Raw genomic sequence first — 27,952 nt, 5'->3', positions numbered from 1 at the left:
TAGCCAAGTTAGCACAGTTGAATTCTTGGATATCGCAGATGCTAAACAGCTCCTATGAAACCAAGAGAGAAAATGTAATTAGGAAACAATTTTCATCAATGAATAGTGAAAAATAATTAGACAACTCACAACGTAAAAGAAGGAAGTAAAACTTGTTTAATAAATTAGTCGTGATCAATTGTTTTTCCTAGCTCTTAATACAGTGTTTATAAAAAGGAGGAAAGTACTTTGAGCCTCTAATGGGATTAGGACATGTCGTATCTAACTGGCCCCATTTAACTCCTGCATTTACGCATCCTTGGAGTGTATAGAGGAGAAGGAGAATGTAAGAGCTCATCGTCATTTATGATAAATGTTCGCTTCAATTGATCTACTGATTTGTAGTCCAAACCTGAGAATAAATCAGTCCTCCCTCCCGTTTTGTATTGTATGTAGCTGCATCAAGTTGCTGTCTCTGCTAAAAAGTTGAAGTAGCTGATGGATCGTTTCAGTATGGAATGATCAGTTTGTCATCTCCTGAACTGATTCAGCCAGCTTAGCTGGCAAGGCGAGAGAAGCCTGATTCAGCAAAAGAAAGAAAAGAGTTTGCTTCTGGGGAAGGAAAGGGAAATGCAGAGTTTTGTGTGTGTTCCTCTTTGCTGAGCCTTAAACCCCCCCCCCCCCATTATGTTGAATTGTATATATGGCTAAGAATTCTAAATGCTAATATATTGGAGTGGGTTCCTTCTAAACTAAACCGAGAAGTTACTTCATGTGCTGTGTTAATAAAGATCCTTGCAAAATAGTTCCTGACAGAATATTAGGTAAAGGTAAAGGTACCCCTGCCCGTACGGGCCAGTCTTGACAGACTCTAGGGTTGTGCGCCCATCTCACTCAAGAGGCCAGGGGCCAGCGCTGTCCGAAGACACTTCCGGGTCACGTGGACAGCGTGACGAAGCTGCTCTGGCGAGCCAGAGCCGCACACGGAAACGCCATTTACCTTCCCGCTAGTAAGCGGTCCCTATTTATCTACTTGCACCCGGGAGTGCTTTCGAACTGCTAGGTTGGCAGGCGCTGGGACCGAACAACGGGAGCGCACCCCGCCGCAGGGATTCGAACCGCCGACCTTTCGATCAGCAAGCCCTAGGCACTGAGGCTTTTACCCACAGCGCCACCCGCATCCCTTAGCGCCACCCGCATCCCTAACAGAATATTAATTTGTATTTATTCTTAAATATTCTTAGAAGCACCGATTCTGTGCTGTACTTTGTACTTGGGTAGTGTGCACATTCTCTCGTATTCATGAGTTTCTCTCATTTCTTGAAAAACATTGTGTTGGGAGATTACAATTTAAGTATTGCTTTTAACCAATTGTGGCACTTTTCTGTTATAGTATCAGCCTTGCAAATATTTGTCTGTTGTAAAACCTATGATACCTTTGCTTAAGAATGTTTTAGTTTCCAAGAAGTTCTTCAAATGATGATATTTCCCCCCACCCTACTGAAATTGAGCCAAAATTTAAGACTTCCACCAGTCTTGGAAGTGAAGTTAGCCATCTTTCTTTGTGCCTCAGGCAGATTGTATTCTTTTGTTTAAAGGTAACAAAATTAGGTGTGTTGCAAACCTTTGGCCAGTGGTGTTTGATGAGATAGACAGCCCTGTTGAAATGTTAGATTAAAAGTTCAATTGAGGTAAGCACAGGTCCCCTAATAGGTCCTCCTCAAATGGCCCACACTGATTAGCACCGATCTATCTTTTCTGCTGCTCAGAACTGACTGGAAGGTGCCTCTCCTCTGTGTTCATTCTGACATTACCGGATTTTAGGTGGTGTGAGCAGTTCCCCCACAGAGGGCATCAAGCTGTGGAGTTGATCCATAACTGGAAGATCCATTTGGGGGTGCCAAATTTTATTCTCACTCAGGGTGCCTTGTCTCCAGGGCTTTTTGTCATTGTGAGAGAATGTCCCCAGGAGTGACTGGAACACATATTTCAAGGTCTGGCGAGGAAGACAATGTGTGACATGAACCTTCTGAGTGACTTTGTGTATTCAGATTATTAAATTGTTTCTTGCATGGTTGGCTTGTTGCCACCATTTTGTGGAACTAAAGTGGTACAAGCAACTGAACAGTGGCTGTCTTGGATCTGGGATAGGATAGACCCTGTCAGGTGTGCCTTGATTTGAAAATATTGTTAATGAACCCTTTGAGGGTTATGGCTGTTGTTGTTTAGTCGTTTAGTCATGTCCGATTCTTCATGACCCCATGGACCAGAAGACGCCAGGCACTCCTGTCTTCCACTGCCTCCTGCAGTTTGGTCAAACTCATGCTCGTAGCTTCGAGAACACTGTCCAACCATCTCGTCCTCTGTCGTCCCCTTCTTGTGCCCTCAATCTTTCCCAACATCAGGGTCTTTTCTAGGGAGTCTTCTCTTCTCAAGAGGTGGCCAAAGTATTGGAGCCTCAGCTTCACAATCTGTCCTTCCAGTGAACACTCAGGGCTGTTATGGTAGTAATGGGTTAATTTGAACAGAACAATGTTTGGAAAGCTTTAAGTAGAAAGAAAGCTGTTACCTTGGTGAGATTTGAGGAGAAATACTGAACTGTACTGCAAAATGGGTTGGGATTATCTATGGTGGAATTGTCTCAGAGACAGAAGAAGAGACTTGGCTTTGGAGATAAGCTGAACTTGATTTTAAACCTTGGCTGAGAAAACATTGCTGAGATCTTAACTCCTTTTCATGTAGGGCCAGTCTGTTGTTGGAGCAAACACGTGCATTTGATCATATGAACTCATTACATTGTGATCAAATGGTACTTCAAAGGGTGAAGTGAGGGAAACCAAAGGAAAGGATTTCCCTAAGCTCCACATTATTTGCTGTGAAATGTGAAGCATCTTAGCTCGCTCTCCTGAGATATTATCTGTGATATCATTTACACTGTTAATTAGTTAGAGCTGGATTTGGAGATGGGTATAGAGCCTTTATTTATTTATTTATTTATTTATTTGGCTGAATGCTGCTGTCATTACTTTTTTTTTTTTTTTGCCTTTTTGACAAGCATCAGATATTTTTCTATCTTGGAGGTAGCATTTTAAAAAAAATACATTATGCTATCAAGTATTTTTTTTTTTAAGAAAAGCTATACAAATGCCCTTACCAGCTCCACGCCATACTGTGAAAGGCAGACTATTATTCTCCCCTGACTAAGAGGTTTGATATGCTGCTATATCTCCTTGATACTCTTTCAAAGTGATTCCAGCTCTAAGAAATGAAGAAATTAAAGGTGTCTTATCGCAATTCCCTGGCATTCTGGGGGAGAAAACACATTTGTAGTATTTTATCAGTTTAGACAAGTGTAACATTAAGAATCAAAGTGATAGGCTTACAGAGTGGTTATTACACCACTGATAAAACTTTATGATCCATTTACAAAGATGAAAATGAAAACATAACTCTGCTCATCCTGGTAAGTAAGCAGTGCTAGATGTGGGGAAATATTGATCTGTTTGGCTGCTCAAGGCATTAATGAATTGAGCATTTTCTGTATGTCAGAAATGCTGAAACCTGTGTAAACAACGTGCTGCTACACTTTCCTTAACCTTTATGTGTTCATGTGTTGAATGACACTCCCATCGTTGAAGCTCTGAAATGAAGAACATTGACTTTATTGGAACTACCTTTGAACTGAACAGTCTCAAATGCCAGTATTATCATTCCTCCATCTTTTCCCCAAGTGGATTAAACATTGCCCATTTTACTGAAAGGTGTAACTAATTTTTTTACACATTAATTTATTTTCAGCACTTGCCTTCTGTGTTTCTAACAAATATTTACAATGAAAGATAAACAATGAAAACAAAACAAAAACTCAGTGGAACCAACAGCATGCTTTTAAAAATAGACAAGGGAAAGCAACATAAACCAAGCTGAGGAGGATGATTTACAAAAGTTCACTGAAATATAACAGTCTTTGTCACCATCTAAAAGTAAGCAACAAAAGGACCAGGCAAACTCAAACCTTCACAGATAAATTTCCTGAGCAACTCTTTCTTCTCCACTCCCCACAGTGTTGTGAATTTGGTTATCTTATATCTGCAGGGCTAGCCCAAAGGCTTACTGCCCAAGGTGGACCTTGACTTGTTGGGAAGGGTGCCATGAGCAGCTCCATCTCAGGCCGGTCCAGTAATCTTGGCAACTGTGACAGAAAACCCTCCACAAACACCTCTTCCATTCCCTGGTGGTTTAGAAGCTTGTAACATCCACTAGATTTAATATAACTATAAATAAGTTCTAGTTACAGGCAGGTAGGTATGTTGGTCTGCCGTAGTCGAAACAAAATAAAAAAGAGAAAGAGAAAGAGACTGGAAGGAGATGTTGCTTCAGAAGAGAAGTTGCTGAATTGCAACTTATTGTTGTTTAGTCGTTTAGTTGTGTCCGACTCTTTGTGACCCCATGGACCAGAGCACGCCAGGCACTTCTGTCTTCCACTGCCTCCCGCAGTTTGGTCAAACTCATGCTGGTAGCTTCGAGAACACTATCCAACCATCTCATCCTCTGTCGTCCCCTTCTCCTTGTGCCCTCCATCTTTCCCAACATCAGGGTCTTTTCCAGGGAGTCTTCTCTTCTCATGAGGTAGCCAAAGTATTGGAGCCTCAGCTTCATGATCTGTCCTTCCAGTGAGCACTCAGGGCTGATTTCCTTAAGAATGGATAGGTTTGATCTTCTTGAAGTCCATGGGACTCTCAAGAGTCTCCTCCAGACCATAATTGCAACTTATTACCAAACTTAAAACCATGGAAATACCTGGTCTGAATAGAGACATTGGATTCTTATCTCATTATACATGATAAAGCTATTTTTAGCCATCTCACCTCTTGCTTTTTCCTGTAAGACCAATTGCAGTTGTTAACAGTTGTCAACAGGTTTACCACACCTATCAGCCAATCACCCATTCCCACCACCCTTCTGAGTAATACCCCTCCCCACCCTCTCACTATATATAAGGGTCTAGTGACTTCTGTTTCAGTGTATCTGAAAAAGTGTGCATGCACATGAAAGCTCATACCAATAACAAACTTAGTTGGTCTCTAAGGTGCTACTGGAAGGAATTTTTATTATTATAGATAAGTTAACTGTTAACTGAAAGAATTCTATCTCCTGACACAACCTTTGTTTTATCAACTTCGTTCTGTTAAATAAAACTTTCTTATTTGCTCAACTTCTGCCTGAGTCTCCAAGTATGAAAGTTTTACCTCGCACAAAAACCATAAGACAACTTGTGAAGGTTAAAGAGTATATAGAATTATACAGAGGTGGGATCTGCCACAATTAGAATACAGAGCTATGGGATCCACTTCAACTATTGACTAGACCAGTTGATTCACCTCGGTGATTTTTTAAAAGTCTGGTTAAGACTGGCAAATTGTCATACCTGAGTGCTCAGTTCATTTTTGCTGTGTTATCCTTTTAAATTTGTTTTAGCCACTCTGTGAGTCTTATGGTTGAGAAGTGGGATGTGAAATGTTTTAAATAAAATAAAATGTCACTTTAAAGCTCCTATAATATTAACAGTATTTGGCTACTGGAATACAGAAATGGCCTTGATTTAAAAATCCTCTCAGTATTAATCTATTTTATAAGTTAGGACCACTTGAAAGGACTATTTAAAGTTAAATGATAGAATAATGAATACTATTGCTCTTAAACAGCTCTTGTTTCTCGAGTACCCACTTCATTTGATTCGTCTTAATTTGTTACTACCCCACATTTTGATTCATATTAAACCTGTCCTGTGAGACTTATGAAAATGTATACATTTAAACAAGGGATGGAGAATCTGTCTTGATGGACTATAACTCCCATCAACCTTGACCACTGGCTTTGCTGGTTAGGCCTAGAGATTGAAGCTACCTTTATTGCCATGATCTTTGTCAGCTGAGAAGTTGTGGGATGCACAACCCTGTTGATTCTCCTTGCCTTTTCAGGAGCTTTTGATATCATTGACCATGGTATCTTCCTGGACGGCTTACAGGATTTGGAAGTGCTTTGCTGTGGCTTCACTCCATGGGCTGCTTGAAAGAATATTTGGATGAGTTTTATTTGCCCTACAGGGAGTTATACTCCAGGAATAAATCTTGTTACCCATGCAATTTAACTATTGTATATGAAGCGGTTGGTAGCAGGCATGAGGGGATTTGGAGCTATGTGTCATCAATAAATTCAGGATGCAAAAGGAACAGTGACATTTGCTCAAAGATGAAGGGGGATTCACATGACAGCCCTCATGTGATGAATTGTCTTGCTGTGTTCCCCCTATTCTACACCAGCGGTTTGTGCTGCCCATGCCTACAGGTGTTTGGTGGCTATGTGATGAAGGGGTTCTTTCCACCTGTGTTCATAGGTGTACCTATATAGGGCTCCTCCATGGAATGAGGAATATGGACGTAGATTAAACCTTGTGTGGAGGAGCTCTATGCACATATTATGGTCCATGTGACAACCAGGCACATGAGATACAGGTTGGTGTCAGGGAACATAGTAGCTGTCGTGATTTCAAAGGTGTGTTCAACATGCGACTCCCCCCTGGTGAAATGTACTCATCCATACTAATTTATTTTCTCAGAAAAATTTGTTGTTGTGGGATAAGAGGCCAGGTTATCTCGATGCATCAGAAACTGATTAAAGAACAAGAAGCAGAGCAGGAATAAACTCAGATTCCTCACAGCAGGGGGAAAGAAAGCAGTTGGGTTCCTAGGAGATTTGTTTTAGGCTCAATGCAATTACATAAATTATCTGAGTCAAGGGCAAGCAATGAGAGAGCCAAATCATTCTGGTGACTAAAGAGCTCTCCCTCTCTCCCTCAAACCTCCACACCTCTTCAGACAGGGGAATGGCAAATGAGGTTCAATGTAAGCAAATGTAAAGTGCTGTGCATTAAGACTAATGTGTGTACAGTGAGTGCTTGAATTGTTTGTACCTTCCAGCAAAGGCTGGAGGGACCCAGTGATGATGCTGGGGGGGGGGGGGAGATATGAAATAATAGTTGAAGGATCCTAGCAACTACTGGGGTTAGCTTTTGTCTTGGGCTATCTCAGAGATTACAGAACTCTCTCGATCCTGGGAACTACAGACCTTCCAATTTTCCCTATTTTCTAGGGACATCCCTAATTTAGAGAAGCCGTCATGGTTTCTGATTTGATCCCAGAATGTCCAAATTTCCTTAGGATATCCCTATTTTCATTGGAGAAATGTTGGAGGGTATGGAACTGAGCTTTTTTGTTATTGCTTTTCCTTTCAACAGATTCCTATGTTGTTGTGGAAACATGACCCTGTTTAGGTGTGAGGTTCCCCCCCTACAGAAATGGATGCTTTCATTGAGATTCCTGCATTGCAAGATGGTGGACTAGATGGCCCATAGCATCCCTTCCAACTCTACCATTCCATGATTCTATAAGTGATTGGTTTTGCTTGTCTGTTTCTGGGAGCTCCAGCATAAAATCTAAAACCGGTCTAGTTGTGTCATTGAATATGAACGAGGCCATTCCTTTTGAGAAAGCACTTGCTTCTCTAAGGATTGCTTCGGAATAATTTTTGTCTTTCGTCCTGATTGAAGAATGCCTGCAAGTCATTCCTGTGATGAGAATAAGTAAAATTCTACTCTTGTCATATTTGTTTCTCCTGTGTGTCATGTTCAAGTCTTTCTGATTTTAGGGTTTCCGTAAAGGGACATTTTCGTGAGTTTTCCCGTGAAGAAAAGGAATAATAGGCTTCGGGTCTGGATTGAGAAACCCCCTTTTAGTTGATGTGAGATTTGCTCACATTTCAACCTCTCTTCTGAAATGCAATACTTGTAGGCTGGACAAAACTGATCTTGTCCGTGGTTAGGTCTCCACCTTCAAATGAACCCCTGAAGCACATGGATTCCACTGGATGATATTGGTGTATCAGAGTGAGTTTTGTATCTGGTCATATAGCATTAGAATTGTGCTTAATCGCTTGGGGATGCACAGTCATTGAGTTGTCTGCAATGAATGGAAGTTTAGATAAGATGGTGACTCGAATGTACAGGTTTCCCCCCCTTTTTAATCACAATATGAAAATCGCCAGTAAGTTGCTTTCCCTTGTCCAGCTTCAGTTTGACAAAAAGTTTCTTTAATGAAATAATAAAGTATCAAAGTGCAATGCCAGCCAGTAATTCAGATCTTATACGGCTGATACTTATATCCATACTGCACAGAGCTTTGTGACAAAGCAACAGCTTGCTTTGAACAGAAACACTTATGTAACGTTCTGTTTAGAGTAGACATTTACAAGTGCTCCAACCCCATATAAACACAGTACAGTGGTACCTCTGGTTACGGATTTAATTCGTTTTGGGGTAACTAGAGGCGCCGCTTCTGCTCACACATGCGGCGTGATAGAGCACTTCTGCACACGTGCAGAGCGCTTCTGCACATGCGCACAACATGGGGAGTGCTTCTGCGCATGCGTGAGCAGCAAAACCCAGAAGTATACACTTCCAGGTTTGCCATGGCCATAACCTGAAGATTCCGTAACCTGGAGGTTACGCAACACGAGATACTGCTGTATGTGGTCTAGGTGGAATTCTTGTCGTGAGCTCTTTGTAAGTCTGACACATGAACTCAACTGGGATGGCCTGAAAAAGGAAGCAGGGTGTCCAGCATATCTTTAATGGTTAGATAGGCCAACAGGGGGGGAAAGCATTGCTCCCCATGAGCAGATGAACGGAATAGCATTCTCTCTTTTGTCACTCATTGGAAAATCTTGGACATCTCTCTGCTAAGCAAGTGATGAGGTTCATGGTAGCAACCTGGTTTCTGCTACCTCTAGCTGTGGTTGCAAAACAATCGATTTGTGTAGTGGTTAGAGTGTCAGACTAAAACCTGGGAGACCAGGGTTCAAATCCTCACTCAGCCTTGAAGCTCACTGGCTGGCTTTGGGTCAGTCACTGCCCCTCAGCTTAAGCAACCTCAGGGTTGTTGTGGGGATTAATGTGTGTGTGAGAGAGAATCATATATACCACCTTGAGCTCCTTGGAGAAGAAGGTGGGATATTAATGCAATAAATATATAATAAAAGTAGTTGGGGAATATTTTGCCTTGGTCAGAGCCTGGTTTAAGAGCAGTATAGGTTTCCCATTGAGGAATGTTGCTGTGGCCTTTGTCAAATCTCATGCATAATGGATGCTAAGAGAGTGAATGCTGCGTTTGCTACTCCATGTGAAACAGGCCTGACTCCCTGTTTAGTTTCTCCTGCTCACCTGCTTTGCAAGATTGTTGTAAAGGCTACAGTGCAGAATACAAGGACATTATTTTGGAAAAACTTGTGTTTATGTAGTGTATTTCCAACCATTAAATAGGTGTGCTGCCTGATCAATGCTTGTAACTGCAAAGTTTGGGTTGACTGTAAGTAGCAAACATGTTTTCGTTAAGACAGTTTCATGTGCTACACTGTAAGTACAGACTGTTTCATGATACTCATATATTTTTTAAAAAATCGAGAATCTATGTGGAATTGAATTTTTAAAAGGTGAGATGTAAGCTGCAAACTTTGCCATGCTGATACTTTGATAACATATTCTGTTTAACTTGTGCAAAATTTATGGTATGATTGAGAGCCTCCGAAAGAAGTATTCCACCACAAATAATTCATGCATTTAAAATCTTGGCTTTTTTTAAAGATCTGCTTTGGTGTATTATTGATTAATGTTGGTGAACAGTTTTCAGCGGCTAGAGTGTGTGGAAATGTATTAAAAATAATTCTATCAGTAAATGAAGTGGACATCTTTCAGGTTTTAGTTCTTTTCGTTACATGAAAATTCTTTGAGTACCTATCAAGTATCGTTTAACATAAATATTGGCCATATTCCTCTTCCACACAGACCACACCTATTCTAAATAATCATTCTAAATAGATCTTTCATGTATCCAAGGTACAATATTTGAATTCACACTTGGTTTTATAGCTGAGTTTCCATTTATATACCATGCACAAGAATACTTCTCAAAACAAAGCAGTTTTGCAGTGTAGTTCATATGTGTCACTCATCCAATATCCAGTGTGTGTGTGTGTGTGTGTGTGTGTGTGTGTGTGTCTGAGTCTGAGTCTAAGTAGACAGGTATAAAACTGCTCTGTCAGAATTGTAGTTTTAAAAAAGGCATATAGGGTGAACATTTTGTAAATGTAGAGCTACTGGGATACAGTATTTACACTGAAGTGGGACCCAGACCTCATTGGCTCCTTCTTTTAACATTCTACTGCCCGCCTTGTGCTGTGATACAGTTGTAGCCACTCTGATAATTGCTTTTGGGTAACATATAAACGTAGGAAATAAACTGCAGCATACATTGCCATCTGTTTCGCTGCAGTCTCAACAGGCTTTGTTCCTTATGAATGAAGTGATACTTTGATCAATGGAACTGAAGTTGCCACACATACCTTTGCCTAAAGTTATCTTTCAGCTTTGAAAAAAAATATGCATTATCTGATAAACAACTTTATTTACAACATTATTATCTTTTCTTTCTCTCTCTCTCCTGCCCCTGTGTCCGTTTGCTTCAGACTCCATGTTTTATCCTCTTTCCCATCACCAATTGATTTTGTTTCCATGAATGTGCTTTCCAAGTTATTGCTGCGCTACTTCTTTTTCTTTTTGCATTTAATAAAAAGGAAAATCTGAACACATTTCAGTTCTGCCCAAGTGCATGTGTGCCTGTTTTTGTAAAAGTGGCACCTATCTTACTACTCATTCTCATGGGATTTTTTTTATCCCTGCTGTGTGTTTTTTCCCCTTGTTTGCTTGTGTAAGTGTGCTGTGAATCTCAAATATGTCAGCTCCCATTTTCAAGCTGTGATGCTGTGCTCTCAAAATCTATCATCACTCGTTGACCGGGCCGTGAAGGCAACAAGGCAAAAAGCAACTCTTGAAAAGCAAACACATGATCCTTAAACAATATACTGTTGCAAACATTAGGGGATTTATAAAAGTATCAAAAGCCAGCCAACCAGAAGATTAGCCATGGGATTTGTCTTTGATAACAAATACAAGCCATTTTTAAGCAAGGGTTTCACATTGTGCAGTATTGTCTTTAAGAAAGCACTTCTTGTTCTATCAAAGCACAACATTGGCTCTGTACAGATATGCGCACTTGTGCAGAAACCATTAAGAATTGCAGGGCAGGGAGTTGGGATCATGCCTCCATCCTCCACCCCTGACTTCTATACATCCAAGGTTCCCTTTTCCCTGCTGTGATCCACATGCATGACTCATACCTGGAAAATGTTAGGGGAACAGGCCATTTGTAAGGCTGCATTGAACAGACTCTGTGCAAATGGCAACTTGAACATGTGCAAGTCAAGGATAAGGTCAATGAGTGCATTTCTATTCCCTGCTAATGTATCTGTCGCCACTTTGAGCTATAGAGAGGTTCCAATGAAGGATGTGCATGTATTGTTCATTGTTGCTTTGTCAAGATGTTTCTCGTGACTGGCTTTTCTGCTGTGCAGTTCTGTGTAACCATTCATGGAATCCAGACAAAATATGGTCTTGTAAAGGCGTATGTGTTGGTCAAGGTGTGCCTAGAAAGATTCAACAATGGGTGATACCTAGTTGTTTTGGTTACGCAGCCAATACACATGTGATGCACCTTTCAGTATATACACACACACACACACACACACACACACAGCAACCTTGAGGGTGGCCTGAATGGGATCACACAATAAAGGGAGAAAATCAACATGGGAAGAAATGCAAGAAAGGCTGGGGATAATTTTTTATATTTTTATTGATTAAATTTGTATGCCCCCTTTTTCCAGAGATCACAGGGCAGTTCACAACATTAAAATACAAAATTTAAGACCACGGGATTTAAGACTATGGTGAAGCATTGCACCAAATAGTAGCAGTGGCAGAAAAAACTAGCATGTGAAATACATATGGCTTAGGAGAAGGGCAAGCCCCTGTTCTTTCTACATGGCACAGCAAATGTTTATATCTTATATGAGACAGGAAGAGCAGGCAAAGACTCCTCCACAGTCTCATGGTGGACTGGGGACTGATTCCTTGATTAGAATGTTTTTGTATGTTATTTGTATGGTGTGACAATGTATTATCTTGTCATGCATGATACCTTGTATGCTCTTATAGGTGAACAATGCAAAGACAGTCAAGATATTTGTAATGATTCTTATTTCTTTTTTATTTTATTTTATTATTATTTATTATATTGCAAAATGAAAAAACAACAACATTAAAAATAAAATAAAATAAAGGCTATGGCTCACTGGCGGAGGAACAGGGGTGCGGGGGGAGCGCATCGCCCCGGCGGCACGATCCCAGTGGGGTACCATTGTGGCTAACCCCCACACATGCTGGGCGCCATGCCCCCACCTGCTCTCCGCACCCTCCAACGGAGCTTGAAGCTCCGCCACTGCTATGGGTAAGAGCCAGTGTAACGAAATGGAATTTACATTTCCTCTTGCAGCCTTCATCGCTTGTACTCCCAAAATCCACTCCGGAAGGCTTAGGGCACTCTTCAGAGCATATTTTGAGGGCATGTGGGTGAATGGAGGATGGACAAAAATCCCATTTCACAAATGGCAGCACAACATTGGAAGTTGCTTTTATATATAGGCCTGGTTGATGATTCTCCCTCTCCCCTTCCTCCAGCTCAGCAGTGCTCTTGCACAGCAAGACTGTCTCCCCGTGAGGACACGTTGCTTTAACTAAGCCAGCCAAATTCTTACATGGTCAAATAATTTTGCAGTTTGCACAGAAGGCTTACTAGTTTTCCTGTTATGGCTTGCCAGATTCGTTGTGGGGTCTGTATTCATTCTGCCTTCTCCAGTAATGCCAGAAGCAAATAGGCAGTTCTCTGCTTGAGCTACTGTGACTATAGCACATTAAAACACTAGTTTCCTTTATATCTAAATATAATTGTTCTGAGGATGCCTGTAAAAATGAGTAGTCTGCATTTTAGGGTGAAGTGTTTGTTTTGCTCTGCTGAGAGAACACTAATTACTAGCATACTAATAAATGTGGAAACAAACGCAGCTTGTGTACTTGGATGCTGTAATGTTCTTTTTTTTTGTTTCTATATAGAATTCAAGATGATGATTCGTAGTAGCGATAATGAGTTTATTAGAATAAGGCCTTGCAGCTGGGCATGTTTTCTTAGTGTTGTACACTGTTATAGTTTTGTTGCACGTAGACCATGTATTACCTGTATTTTTCTATTTCCCATTATCTAAAAGGTCTATACGCTTTATGAAGTAAGCTGACAGAAGCTGACTTACCATTGTGCAGAGCTCTTTTGAGACTGAATAATGCCATTTTTATTTTTATACATATAACACATTGCTCTTTGTTTCTGTCAAAAGAAGAATGGCAAAGTATGCTGTTGAGTCTGCTGTTTGTTTGGAGTAGTTGCTATAAACATTTTTATATGCCAGTCTAACAGCGGAGTCCACTTAACATTGTTCAGCAACAGAGGTCTTTAAACTGTCTTGTGGTATTGATTGCTTTAGGGTAGGGTCAACCTTGACTTCTCAAGTGAAAAGGCTGATGTGAACTTAACAGCAGTTTATGTGTAGTGTCCTCATTCTGTTGTCATTTGGTGGTGAGGTAATGCTTGGTACTCTGGAGCATTCTGTTTTGTATTGTGCTTTGATTATAAAATCAGCCAGCCCAAAACCTCTGAGCCAACACTGTATGCCCCTTGCCGTGGCTGGTACTGCATGGAGGCTTTCAACTTTATACTGCTGACTTGCATTATCAGCACAATGCAAATGCCCCTTCTGTGGAGCACCACAATGTAGAAGTATTTGCAGTGACATGCATGCGAGGACTGCAACTATGAAGGACTTAGTAGTGTTTGATTGTTTATCCAGATACCTGTGTTGTTGCTGTGTGTTTTTTTGAATGTCCATTATCTTGGTGCACCAGTCACATCTAGACAAGTCATGCAATAGCAACGAAACGCTACAAGATCAGATGGTTGGTTTGATATCATCAAAACTTCTGTGGGCAACATCATCTATAAGTTTGTCATGGCAAAGATCTTCTGGTTGGTAACAGGCCCAGCCCACTTGCTGGACAACCATGAGACATTTTTTAGACCCACCACAGCATGGGCCATTCCTTGTGGGACCCAGCTTGAGTTTATGGCAACCTACCCCAGTCCCTGTCCCTTGAGCTACGACCAAGACATTAAGAAGCAAATTCAAAGCCCTTACAGGGATCCAACTATGGATCCTTCTCAATGCAACCAGCACCCTTGTAAATTGTTGTTGTTATTGTTATTACTATAGGCCATTTGTAGCGAGGAGAAAAAAATCATTCCCAGCCCTGACACCTGGTGACTAACTTCTCTTCAAACCAAGCACAAGTTAAATAGAAGGAGAGAAGGTGGGTAGGGAAGTTGGCAACAGCAGTGCTGAACCTATTGCCTGGGCTGGCTTAAATAGCCTGGGCCATGGAACAGAAGTGGTAATCTTCCCTGTGGTCTGTACCTGAGGCCCTGCCCACCAGTATAAACCGAGCACTTTGATTGGTCCATACAGGCTTAGAACCAGCCCTGGGCACAAGTCATGGTATATCAGCAGTGCCTGATTGGGAGTTGAGTTTGCTTACTGCCTCCCCATGCATGCAAAGTTGGTCTGCCATCGAATGGCAGGCAGCATGACGTTGCTAGAATTATATGTCAGGTGTTCTTTTGACAGTATTCAGAAGCTGCCTCCATCAGTCTTCTCAAACCCAGGTTTGTTTGAGATAGAAGACCCAGCCCCATCTACATATAGTAAAACGATAATTGCCAGCATAATGTTTAGAAGTACTAGTAGCAGTAAATAACCTATTAGATTTCTGTCCTACCCTTCTCTGGTGTAAATGCTATTTCCCAAAGTGGAGAATGTTAAGAGTGCATGAAAATTACCATTACATGTACTTAGTCAAAGAAGACTCTTGTCTTATCTACCCTCATCCGATTCTATGTTTACTCAGAAGTAAGTCCCACTAGGTTAAATGTGATATGCTGCCAGCTGCATAGGATTTCAGCCTTGCTCAAAAGCAGTGTTTGTCTATGGAAGCAATGCATCAGAAATAATGGACTTGGTATACTCTGTTAGGAAAACCTCATTTCTCATTTCGGAAAGGAGTGCCTTGACTGAGACATCTACTTATCTTTTCAGCACAACCTTTCCCTATTTTCATTTACACCAATTCTAATAACAAAAATGATAAAAACAACTATCTAAAACAATAGCAGAAATGTTTACTAATCCATAAGCACCCAGAAAGAATATCAATTATTCAAAGCTTTTCTGAATACATGTGCCTTAAATAACTGTTTAAGCTAGGCATCCCCAAACTCGGCCACCAGATGTTTTGGGACTACAACTCCCATGATCCCTAACAGGACCAGTGGTCAGAGTTGATGGGAATTGTAGTCCCAAAACAGCTGGAGGGCCGAGTTTGGGGATGCCTGGTTAAGCAAAGGTATAGAGGTTTCTGATAACCTCCTGTGAAAGGTCATTCTACAAGCCTTGGCTCACAATTGTGGGAGTCATGCTCTTTGCTGTAGATTACTTTTCTTCCCATTCTATTTGGATACAGAGCAGGGCCTTAAATATAATCTCATCAGTATGGTATGCTCATATAGGGAGTCATGTTTGCTTAAGATATGCAGATCCAGTTCTAGATGTGATATAGACAGAAACTTCAGTAGCGTGTGCTTGAAAATATTTTAGTTATCAATGTAACCTTCACCATTCCAAGCTAAAACCATTTCTTTCATTCAAAGAATTGCAATTTTGTGGATCTACTGCATAAGGTGACGGTTGTACTGCACTGAAAGTTAATTAAGTGCTGTTTTGAGAATTCAGGTTTATTGATTTTACAATGACTAGTGTCTACTTTAATACACACTAGTCTAATAATTAGGCTAATTTAAAAAAGCAGTAGTAGCTGCCAGGGGAACAGAATATATATCTGTGTGCTGTGGCAAAATAAGGTTAAGACATAGAACAATCAGAGTCGCTTGTGGCTCTGATTTGAATTTGTTCTACATGGTGTTTGGACAGGGTTGCACTTTCTCTAAAGGACTTCACAGCTTCTGTCTTCCAACTTGATCATAGAGAGCCTGGCCATAGTTACCTGTGCTTTGGTAACCTCTAGATTAGATTTCTGCAATGAGTTGCGTGTAGGGCTGCTTTTGAAGACTTCTTTGAAACTTCAGTTTGTTCAAAACACATCTGCTAAGCTACTGACTTGGAGTGTGTGTGTGTGTGTGTGTTTGTTAAAAAACCAACTACACGGGAGCATAAAGGTCTCAATTGCATTTCTTCAGCATATTACGTAAACTGCTTAGAGATTTTTGTTGATTAAGTGGTGGTGGATGATGATGATTAAATTTTCTATACCACCTTCATTTGAAGGTCACAAGGCAGTTTATGATACAATGAATATGAATCTTGCCAAATAAATACATATTCTTGGGATTCTTTTCTTCTACTTGTCACCCCCGTTGATTTTCACTTTGCCTTTTGACTACATGTCATGGGGTGATGGAAATCAACCTTTCCATCTTCCAGTGACTTACCATTTTAAATTAAAATGAAGGAGAAGAGATGTAGCTCAGTGGTATAGCATCTGTTTTGCATGCAGAAGGTTTGATTCCTGCCATCTCCAGGTAGGCTGGTAGAGACGCTTGCTTGAAGCCATGGGGAACCGCTGCTAGTCAGTGTAGACCAGTGTTTTCCAAACTTGGGTCTCCAGCTGTTTTTGGACTACAACTCGCATCATTCTTAGCTAGCTAGCAAGACCAGTGGTCAAGGATGATGGGAATTGTAGTCCAAAAGCAGCTGGAGACCCTAGTTTGGGAAACACTGGTGTAGACAGTGGCGAGTTGGATGGACCAGTAGCGTGACTCAGTGTAAGGCAGCTTCCTATGTAAATAGTTGTGTAAATAATATGTGTTCTGACTTGCCATATGGTTTTGCTATATTTTACTCAGACGTTTCAGCCTTGGGCAGGCATTCATGCTAGATGGCATCTGTTAATCCAGTATGGAAGTCATTCTCAGCTATTTTGCGGAAGAGAAACAACAACTGTGGTTTCTCCAACAGAGAATGCAAGTGCATTTGTGAGTGTTTTACCTACTGTGTATTTGATATGACATAGAAAAGAGACTGAGTGGAACACAACCTTTGTTTGATTAATAAAACTTAGACTTAATTACAGAGAGGAGTATTAAAAATTAATACAATGGAAGACAGGTAGTGCAGCTTGATTCTGCTTGTGCTGTAGTACATCTGTAGTACATCTGCACATAAATCTGGCATTTTTCCTAAGCTATATTTGCCTTTTCATATTTTAAAAAAGATGTTACTGTATCTGTTAGACCAGGCATAGGCAAACTCAGCCCTCCATATGTTTTGGGACTACAACTCCCATGATCCCTAGCTAACAGGACCAGTGGTCAGGGATGATGGGAATTGTAGTCTCAAAACATGGAGGGCCAAGTTTGCCTATGCCTCTGTTAGACCTAAACAGTCTTTGTGGAGCCAGTCTTGATTTGTTCCACCTGACAGGATGTTAATGTGAGTTTGTTTGTCCTCTTCGGGGATCTTTCCTACCATTTTGATGCCATTGTGGTAAGTCACAATGAATTCTGTGTGGAGTGAGTGTCCTGTGAGCAGGTTGATTTATTAGCATCTCCATGTGGTTGGGTACTGGAAGTGGCATCTCAGCAAACTGGATTTCAACTAACCTGGTGTGCTAGGGGAAGCCAGAGAAGACTTCTGCTGTTGCAGTGGGACTCCCCTGCCTTCTCTTATATGACCCACATCTCACCCAAATCTATTCAGGAGGCTCAGGACACCCACTCAGAACAATGCATGGAGGTGGGGGGAGAGGGGGATTGTGTCACCAGACAAGCAGAAATGCTTGCACTGATGGAGCGATCAGAAGAGCATGGCATTAAATGCCTAAGCATTTAAACCATGAATGAAATACCGTATTTTTCGCTCCATACGGCGCACCTAGTTTTTAGAGGGGGAAATCAAGAAAAAATATATTATTCCCCCCCCCCAGCCCCAAAGAGCAGCTTCTCCCAGAGCTTCTGGGGCTGCCAAGAGAAGCCTGGGTCCCCCCCCCCCCAGCCCCAAAGAGCAAAGAAGCCAAGACAGTGAGCGGGATCCATCCCGCTCACTGTCTTGGCTTCTGCCATAGCTGCGCGCAGCCTCTCCTAGCTGGAGAGGTTGCGCGTGGCTCTGGCTTCTTGTGCACCAAGAGGTTGTGCTCCAAGACGGTGTGAAGGCAAGACAGCGAGTGGGATCCATCCACTCTTTAACGGCTTCCTCTTTAACGGCGTGCAACCTCTCCAGGTACGGCTATGGCAGAAGCCGAGACAGCGAGCGGGGTGGATCCCACTCACTGTCTCGGCTTCCTTTTTAGCAGTGCGCAACCTCTCCTGGCTGGAGGGGCTGTGCGCGGCTATGGCAATACGCCTGCAAAACCCCACAGGAGCCGTGCACCCTTTAAGGAGCGTGCGGCTTCTGCGGGTTTTCTACAAGGAGGGATTAGGGACTGACTGGCCACATCAGTCCCTTCTCCCTCCTGGGGAAAAGCCTGCAAGAGCCGCGCGGAGCTTGTGTGCGGCTCTTGGGGGCTTTTCCTGCCTGCCCCCCTGCATTCGTTCCATAAGACTCACACACATTTCCCCTTACCTTTTAGAAGGGAAATAGTGCGTCTTATAGAGAGAAAAATACGGTAAGTCAGGCTTCCTCAACCTTGGCCCTCCAGATGTTTTGGGCCTACCACTCCCATGATCGCTAGCTAGCAGGACCAGTGGTCAGGGATGATGGGAATTGTAGTCTCAAAATATCTGGAGGGCCGAGAATGAGGAAGCCTGAAATAAGTCACTTGGCAAGTTGGAAATGGGATCGTGTGGAATTGAAAGTGGGATACTAGAGACCTCCTGATGATTAGCTTTTTTGCAGATTTGTACTGGTAACTAAAAATACCTTTAAAAAAAGTAAGTTGTAAGAAGCCTTCCTTTCAAGTTACCATTAATCAAAATTCATCCAATGGAGCTCAAGTAGTAATATTTCCACTGGGGTGGGCAGACTTCAAGACTGCATAATTTAATTCTTTTTACTTTTACTTGAACCCCAAGATCCACTGGAGCCACATAGAAGGAGAGGAGATCATATTCTTAGACATAAGTAACATGGAGAGAACTGAGTTCATAGTTCTCTCACACAAAAATCCACTCAGTTTTATTCATTTGGAGGAGAGCCTTAATTGTTGTTGCTACTGTTATCCTTACTGATCTACTATAAAGTGCCCATAGATTTTTCCAGTAGCTCCAGATTTCCCTTCTGGTAACACCACACCTGCTTTGCATACTCAATGCTGATTTTGAAGACTGCAAGGAAGTTACAATTAGCACACTCTGTAGCAATCTGCTGTACAATGTACCTATTGCAACAAGGATGGCCTTATTCAATTTAGCACTCTATGGAAGTGATGCATACAATTTTCTCCTCCTCCTCCATCTTCTCCGCCCACTGCATTAATTTGACAGCTGCTTGTCACTCCTCCTATCAGGCCTTGAAATCTGATAAGCCTCAGGCTGGGACAAATATAGAGAGAAGCAGTATGTTCACCATGTTGCAAGGCTGGCTTCACAAGTAAATTGACTGAGGTGCATGCCAGTGAATTCAGGGTTGGCCGAAGCTCCTCACCCTTGTGCAGGCCCGCTGAGTCCCTTCTGCCAGTGCCATCTCTACTGAGGAATGTGCAGTACCAGTTCTATTAGGGTTGATGGCTAGAGCAAAGTGGCATAAATCTTAGTCTGAACCTCACTTAACACTTGCATCCACAAGCAGCCATCTGGCACACACAGTATCCTTCTGAATACATTATGCTTCTGAATACTAGTTGCTCAGAACTGTAGGTGGGCAGAGAGTTCTTGTGCAGTCTTCCTACAGGCATCTGAGGGAACAGAATACCAGGTTAGATGGGCCACTGGCCTGATTCAGCAGGCTCTTCTTATATTCAGAGTTCTTCTGTGTGGTGAATGCGCTTTTTCTTCTTCTTCATCTGGCCAAGAGGTCATTGCTCTGATGCCATTGGCAACCTGCTGTAACAACTTTTTGAGGCACTTTAGGAACAAAATCACTTCGATTCGGACAGAATTGGATGCCACAGTTTGAGCAAGTTCCCTGGAGCCACCCAGTGCACTGTTTGATCCATTTGTACTGTACCAGCTTAAATTTGTTGCAGCTGGAGGATTTAGACAAGTTGCTTTAAGAAGTATGGCCACCTGCCTTTCCCTTTCCCCAACTTGACTTCTTACAGCTAGCCATTGGAAATTGGCTGAGTGGATCCTGGCAGGGGTGAACCTCATTAAATTGCCATTCTGTGCAAGGCCATTTGATGCCCTATCCCCAGCCCTCATTGTGCCGGCTTAGGCAAGAGGCTCTGGCAGGGTCCTAGAGCTCTCCCACCTCCTTCCCAGAACCTGGTAAGAGCTTGCCTAGCATTGGGAAGGAGACAGGAGGACTCTAGGACCCTGCCAGAGCCTTCCCACCTCCTTCCTGAAGGCTGACAAGCACTTACTGGGCTTTGAGAAGGCACCCTCTATGTTTGTGCACCCGGTGCGACTGCACTGCTTGTCTAGCATTAAATCCACCTCTGATCCAGGGAGTGATCAGTGCTTCCTGAGGCACTTAGAGCTGCAAAGCTGTTTCCCTTACGACTCCCTCAGATGTCTACTTTTCTAACAAAAAGCACATCTTTGTTGAAATGACAATAGATTATGGAGGTTGAAACTGACAGCCACCTGGGCCCTAATGGTTAAATTTTATATAAGCACACGCTCACACCCCAGTTCCTGAAGCATGGCTGTGTGAAGTTCTCTGGTAATGTGGGGCAGAGGCTGACAGTTTAATTTCTTTGGGTTGTATTCAAAGGGCAATGTTCTGTCGGGGAAATAATTTCTGCTTCTGCAATGGCACATCGTTCCTTCTGAAAACTGGATGTTTCCCCAACCCTCTGGAGCAGATTTGGAGATGATGCAGAGCACATGGGTGGGGGCGGGCGGGGGGAATTCCTATTCCACTCGCACAGTTATTTAGTTGAATGTTGCCTCTTTTTCCTTTGCACTTGGGGAAAAAAAACCACCCGGGTTTTCAGCAAGAAAGGATTGATTTTGTGCCTCATATTAGTGTTGGGATAAAATGAAATAAGTCAGTGATGATAATTAGGAATTGCATTATGCATAAGCTGTGTCAAGAAAGACACAGTGCTGGTAATGACAGAAAGGCAACCGGGAAATAGGAAAGCTAAAATAAAAGCTAGCATTCAATATTGCATTAACGTTTCTTGACATGCTTCATCACTACGAGTTTAATTTATGAACAAAAAATCCAGTTTAATTCTAGTTGGTGTATATGTGCTGAAATTATTTTCAGTTCATTTCATCAGTTATTTGCCAATTAAAGATGAAATATTGATTAACTGTGTGGAATGAGAAATTTTTAAATACCTTACATTTACATTACCTAATAAATAACATGTGTACACTATCCAAATAGCATGGCCATGATATTGGTATCAGTTTGTCTGATATGCATATAACACAAGTCCATATACTATTTTACACAATTCTGGGGTCTGGTCATTTGACCACTACATCTTTGTTGGATATAAAGAACAAATTGAGCTTATATACATATTGCTGCATTGTGCTTCAAAACTTCTCAACTGAATTTCTCTCTGGATTTCAGTTCTTGTAAAGTACCTAGCCTTAATATAATCATAGGTATAATCATATCGAGTACATCAAGCCAGAAAAAACCCTCCTCTCTATTCCCTATACACCCTTCCAAGTCTAAAGGAAGACCAATGCAATTGCGAGTCATTATCTTTGCAGCTTCCCACAGGCATCTGGTTGGCCATTGTGACAACAGGGTGCTGTACAAATTTGGCCATTAGTCTGTTTCAACAGGCTCCTCTAGGAGGTGGGATTCAACTAAGTTGTTGTGTGCACAGAATGAGGTCCGCTTGCACAATGGGACTTTTCCCTCCAAAATGTCCTATTGTTTGGGTGGACCTCATTCCGCTTGCCCATATCCCACTTGGAGTTACATTGAGTTCTATCCCATGTTCCTTATGGGTTGTGTTCAGTTAAGTCCTGCTCAGGGTAGGCCCATTGAAACTAATGACCTTAAGTTTAAGTCATGTCTATAAATGGCATGCTAGATCCTCAGATTGTATCATGACTTCTGAATGGAAAATCTGCTTCTAATTCTAATGTCAGTAAGAGAGGAGAAAAACCAGGTATCCTCAAGGCTTGATCTGAGTGTGCCACAGAAGGCTTGTTAGAAATGATTGAAACAGAAAGGAGACTCTTTTTCACAGAGAAACAATGGCCTCAGTTCTGCAGGAGATTTGTAGTTGTTTACTTATTGGGTTCCAGTTAGTTTCTGTCATTTATCTATTTTATAGCCTTGAAGGTCCCATTTGGGCTGGAAGAGATGTATTTTTTTATTAAATAAAATCTATAATCATCTTAATCTCCTGCTGTTGCTATTTCCCCTTCTCTGAATGTCTCAGTAGCCTTAATCAACCTATAATAGAAACATAAATAAATGGCCTTGCAGACTGGAAAGTCTGAGGAGGCAGGACTGCAGCCTGGAAATCCTCCACGTTTTGCCTGCATCGTGTGTGTTCTCATTGACTGAACAAAAATGAATGGCCACTAGCATCCCTTTGTCTCCTTTAGTTTCCAGCTGCCTTTTCTGCCTTAGTTATTTGCTCTCTAAAATCATGTGGCTGAAAGGGGAAAGTTGTTGTTGTTGTGAGGAGTAGTACCCAAAGGTTCCGAGCAATTTAAAGGTAAAGGTAAAGGTACCCCTGCCTGTACGGGCCAGTCGTGTCCGACTCTAGGGTTGTGCGCCCATTTCACTTAAGAGGCCAGGGGCCAGCGCTGTCCAGAGACACTTCTGGGTCACGTGGCCAGTGTGACGAAGCTGCTCTGGCGAGCCAGCACCAGCGCAGCACACGGAAACACCGTTTACCTTCCCGCTATAAAGTGGTACCTATTTATCTACTTGCACTTGGGGGTGCTTTCGAACTGCTAGGTGGGCAGGAGCTGGGACCGAAAGATGGGAGCTCACCCCGCCGCGGGGATTCGAACCGCCGACCATGCGATCGGCAAGTCCTAGGCACTGAGGTTTTACCCACAGCGCCACCCACATCCCATTTCCGAGCAGTTTACAACATGTTAAATAACAAAAACATTATACCATTAACAATTTCATACAAAAAACCTACAGTTCATATATACAAACACACACACACACCCTCAGGAAACTTTGGCAACACACTAACAACACTTAAGAGTCCTGTGTCTCTCCATTATCTGTGGGTAAGATTCTCTTAGTAAGATTAATGCATATTAATGTTGGGGAGTGCAATTCTCTTGGTTGACATGGGCACATTATCTCTGTTTTGCATTAAACAGTTAAGCAGCCAGAATAGCTAAGTTGGTTATAGCACGCTGCTGATAGCTCTAGGGTTGCAGGTTTGATCCCTCTATGGGATAGCTGTATATTTCCGCCTTGCAGGGGGTTGGAGTAGATCAGGCATCCTCAACCTGCGGCTCTCCAGATGTTTTGGCCTATAACCCCCATGATCCCTAGCTAACAGGACCAGTGGTCAGGGATGATGGGAATTGTAGTCCAAAACATCTGGAGGGCCAAAGGTTGGCGTTGCCTGGAGTAGATGAACCTCAGTGTCCCTTCCAACTCCACAATTCTAAGTCACAGCTTGAACATCTGAGATTAGTTCCTTCCAATGCATTGCAAATATTTTCTAGGGCATACTTTTAATATTCCAACTCACCCATCTCTCAGAAGGTACCTACATTTTGTGCATTCTCCTCAACATTTCCAGTGTTAGGCCTTGCCTTTTAATCTCATATCTTGGCTCTGGGAATGTTCAAGAAAGGTTCTCGTAGCCCTGTTTGCTGCTCTGAACTCACATTCCCTTATGTTGGGCATCAAGTTCTGTAGGGGTGGTGGTGGTGGTTCCTAAGCATGTTTGGCTGAACTTCGAAACTATTAGCATCCTCACATGGTTCCCACTCTGAGGGAGGCTTAGAAACTCTCTTCAGAACTTGGTGCTAAACATTTATAGATCTTCCCCACATTGTAGGTGGTATTGTAGGCAGCACACACCCTCTGTCCCTTCCCTATTTTGACACCTCATGTTCTAAGGCAGATACATGTCTTCTGTCTTCTACAAGCTGCAGGATAGAAGCATTGCCAACTTTCTCTCTTTCCCCCTCCCATCCAAATGTGAGGAAGGGCACAGCTTGTCCAAAGGACTCCTTATTTCTACATATACCAATCTAACATACCCTTGAAAAAAAATTGTTTGTTCCTCTCAGCCTTTTAATTCTTTCTCTTTCAGTTCAAAAGTATCTTCTTCTATTGGCAGGTGGCTCAGAAATTGGATTAAGGGAGCTTATCAGGTCACATGGACCTGAGAAGAGCTTTGCAGGATCAGGCTTAAAAGTCTATCTTGTGCAGCATCCTGAATCCTATACTGCTCTATCAGAGCCTCATGGAAAGGCCACAAAGGCAGTCATGTTTTCCTGCTGTTGCTTCTTGACACTTGGCATTCATTGGCATGTTGCCACTGAACATAAAAGTTCCATATAGTGATTGTGGCTAATAGCCACCGACAGGTAATAGTAAGATTCGTCTCCAAATGGAGAGTTGCTACCTTAGCAGCATATGAACAGTGGCCTCACTTTTTGGGGAGGGAGGGATTCACTTCCAGTTAGGATAGGCTTTGTCATTGCAGGCTTCTAAGTGGGTACTGAAATCTTATATTTGTTTACCATTGCTATTTCATAATGCTTAGGATTTTGATTGGGGCGGTGTTACTGTGCTGCTGCTTTATTTTGTGATCTCTGGTTTTATTGGACTCCGTGGTATTTTGATGTTTTCACCTGCTGCCATTTTTTTAATAATTTGTGGTTCTATTTCAGTTTTACTATAATCATGTTTACATGGTTATAAATGTGTTTTGATTCATATATTACTGTAAACAGCATTGTAAGAAAGGTTTCCCCCCAAAACATGGGATACATCTGAGACTTGGTACCTAATCTGGTATAAAGCATATTGGGACCCACCCTAAAGATATACTGCTCTTCAACATCCAAAAAGTGAAGGCTGCAGCACTCTAGCATAGCTGGTGAAAGGCAATTTTGTCTTGTTGGTGAATTCCCAGTGGAATGAATACATAGTAGTTCCTCCGGGGGTTTTAGGCTAGGCAGAATCTTGGGGGTAAACTTATTTAATGCCTTCTCTATTTTCTCTTTCAAAGTAGTCTGTGGCTTTTAAAATAGCAGTTTCACTGTCTGTAAGTGTTTTGTAGGGCGTGCAAAACACTTGCAAAATGTAGGCTGGTGTGCAGCCTACAGTCCTTTTCTGCAGGGGCTACATGTTCAGGGCTACCTGCTGCAGCAAATTCTATTCCATCTTCTGGCACGGCCTGATGTCTATGGGAACCACTCTGCTTGATGTCTGAGTTTACCTCTGACCAAGAGGAGGGGCTTTCCCAAAAGTGAAGGCTGCCATGCCTTAGTTCTGCAGAAGGTGAAAATTCACAGGTGAGACAAATTTTCTGTTTCAGCCCCTACGACTCTCTCCTCCTACAACTTGCCAAAAATCTCAGCGCTTGTAATAAGCCCTTGTGAATGTGATATTTCATCTTCAAAGGAAGCCCCTCTCCTGTGACAGATGATGAAATGTGTCTCCAGGCAGAGAACATGGAAAGTTACATTTTCATCCTTTGTAGACATGCTTTGAGTCAGCTCTGTTATCCCTGCATGAACTGAAAGGTCATTGAAGAGATGAACCATTAATTTTTTTGTTGTTGCTTTGAGGTTGTTTTTAATAGACAAATACATCCAAAAATCGTACTATTTTGAACGTGCCTCAAGCATGTTTGAAGATATGCTTAGTTAGAATTTTAGTTTTGCAGTGATCATATAAAAATGATATATTTGTCAATTTTAGTGATAGCTGATACAATTTTATTGAACCTCAGTAACAACATGACTGTTCGCCTGTTCAGCATTTGTTTGTTCCCAACGTGGTGACTCTCTTGAATGTAGAGATACAAGAAAAAAAATTCACTTTGTGTGTTCGGGACATATTTCTGTTTCAGGTTCTAATCCCAACTTTATACTGCATCTCTTTGATGTTAGTTAAAAGGAGAAGTTGCAAAATTTATCATAATTGGCTTGAGGCTTATAGCTTGTATGCAACAGAGGCTTTACACTAAGGGAAAACACACTTCTTCAAGGTGGGGCACCTGGTTTCACCTATCCTTCGTACCCAGTGAAGCCTTCCAGGCCTCCTGAGAAGCTGCTTCTGAGCACTGGGGAATCCTGTGGAACAGCATAGGATGAGCGCATGAGTTAGGGCTGCCATACATCTGGATTTCTCTGGACATTACCCGTATTTCAAAGGCAAACGTGATGTCCAGGGGTAATTTATGAAATGTGGTGCTTTGTCAACCCTGGCCTGAGGCTATATTCCAGCTGTGCAAGAGTCAGAGGTGTGTGTACGCCCACACAAACACTCCTTTTCAAGGAAGTAGATGACATCACGGTTGAAGGATGCATTCCAGCCAGGCCAAGACCATCAAGGAGGTTAAGGGGTTCACCAAGGGAAGGCCATGAGGGCCAGAGCAGCTTGGAGGGCTGCATTTAGGCTCTGGGCCTGAGGTTCCCCATCCCTACTGTAGGACTGCAGTAAGAACCCTGACGGAGAAGAAAAAAAGCTAGCTTCCAGCAGCATGACCACCATCACTGCTGCAATAACAATGCGTGTGCATATGTAAAACAGATATGTATTTAATAGTGGCCATGTCAAAGCACCTGTTCCTATTCACATTATCTAGCATTGCCTTAGTAGTATTTGTAGAGGGTTTTTTATTTTTTAAAAAATTAAGGGTGGGTGCCTCTTCATATAGAGATACATCTGCATGCATTGTGCTTTAAAAAAAGAGGGGGGGGGGAATAGTGCAAGGCTCCCTCTTTCTCTCAGCTATGCCCCCTGGTACAGTGGTACCTTGGGTTACATACACTTCAGGTTACAGACACTTCAGGTTACAGACTCCGCTAACCCAGAAATAGTACCTCGGGTTAAGAACTTTGCTTCAGGATGAGAACAGAAATCGCACTGCGGTGGCAGGAGGCCCCATTAGCTAAAGTGGTACCTCAGGTTAAGAACAGACCTCCAGAACAAATTAAGTTCTTAACCCGAGCTACCACTGTATTCTTAACAGAAAAAGAAAAAAAGGTTTTCCTTGACAGTAAATTGACCTGGCAAGAAGATGCTTGCAATCAAGTTGAGTCAATTTCACATTCCACTGACTTTGTGTAGGATGAAGGGAAGCAACTACAATTAGGAATGAGAATGAATTTACTGTCCCCTATAGTGAGCCTTCTGCATCGGTTATCAATCTATGAGGGGTAGATACTGTGTCACTTAGTAGCACTAAGAGGGAATTTGTTCAGTTGTTCTATGGGGGAGAAGGAGAACCAGAACACTGAGAAAAACTGGGATCTTCTGGAGACCAGCCATTGAATTCCGTGGATGAGCAGGAATTTGAACCTGGACCTCCTATATCTGAACCTCGTCCTCTGTGCATACACTACATTGAAGCGATGGGAGCAGCAACATATATTTAGTGAGCAGATGCTGCCAGATAATGGTGTAATATGCAGGGTTAAAAACTGTTGTTTCATCTTGAATGGACATAATACAAATTGCTTTGATATAGGGTATCTGTGCTTAAACCTGCCCTGATTCCACATTCGCATCATAATCCATTATGATAAGCTTTCATACATTTTCTTTTATT

The 27,952-nt window shown here is 42.1% G+C and overlaps 1 protein-coding gene across 2 annotated transcripts in view; it reads left to right on the top strand.

Annotated features, from left to right (window-relative positions):
- The window catches only part of GALNT13 (polypeptide N-acetylgalactosaminyltransferase 13), a 150,109-nt gene that overhangs the window by 16,339 nt on the left and 105,818 nt on the right, over nucleotides 1-27,952 (top strand). The window lies entirely within an intron of this gene.

Source organism: Podarcis tiliguerta (assembly GCF_965153285.1).
Source record: "Podarcis tiliguerta genome assembly, chromosome: 1".
NCBI lineage: Eukaryota > Metazoa > Chordata > Lepidosauria > Squamata > Lacertidae > Podarcis > Podarcis tiliguerta.
This window is presented reverse-complemented; position numbering and strand designations above follow the sequence as displayed.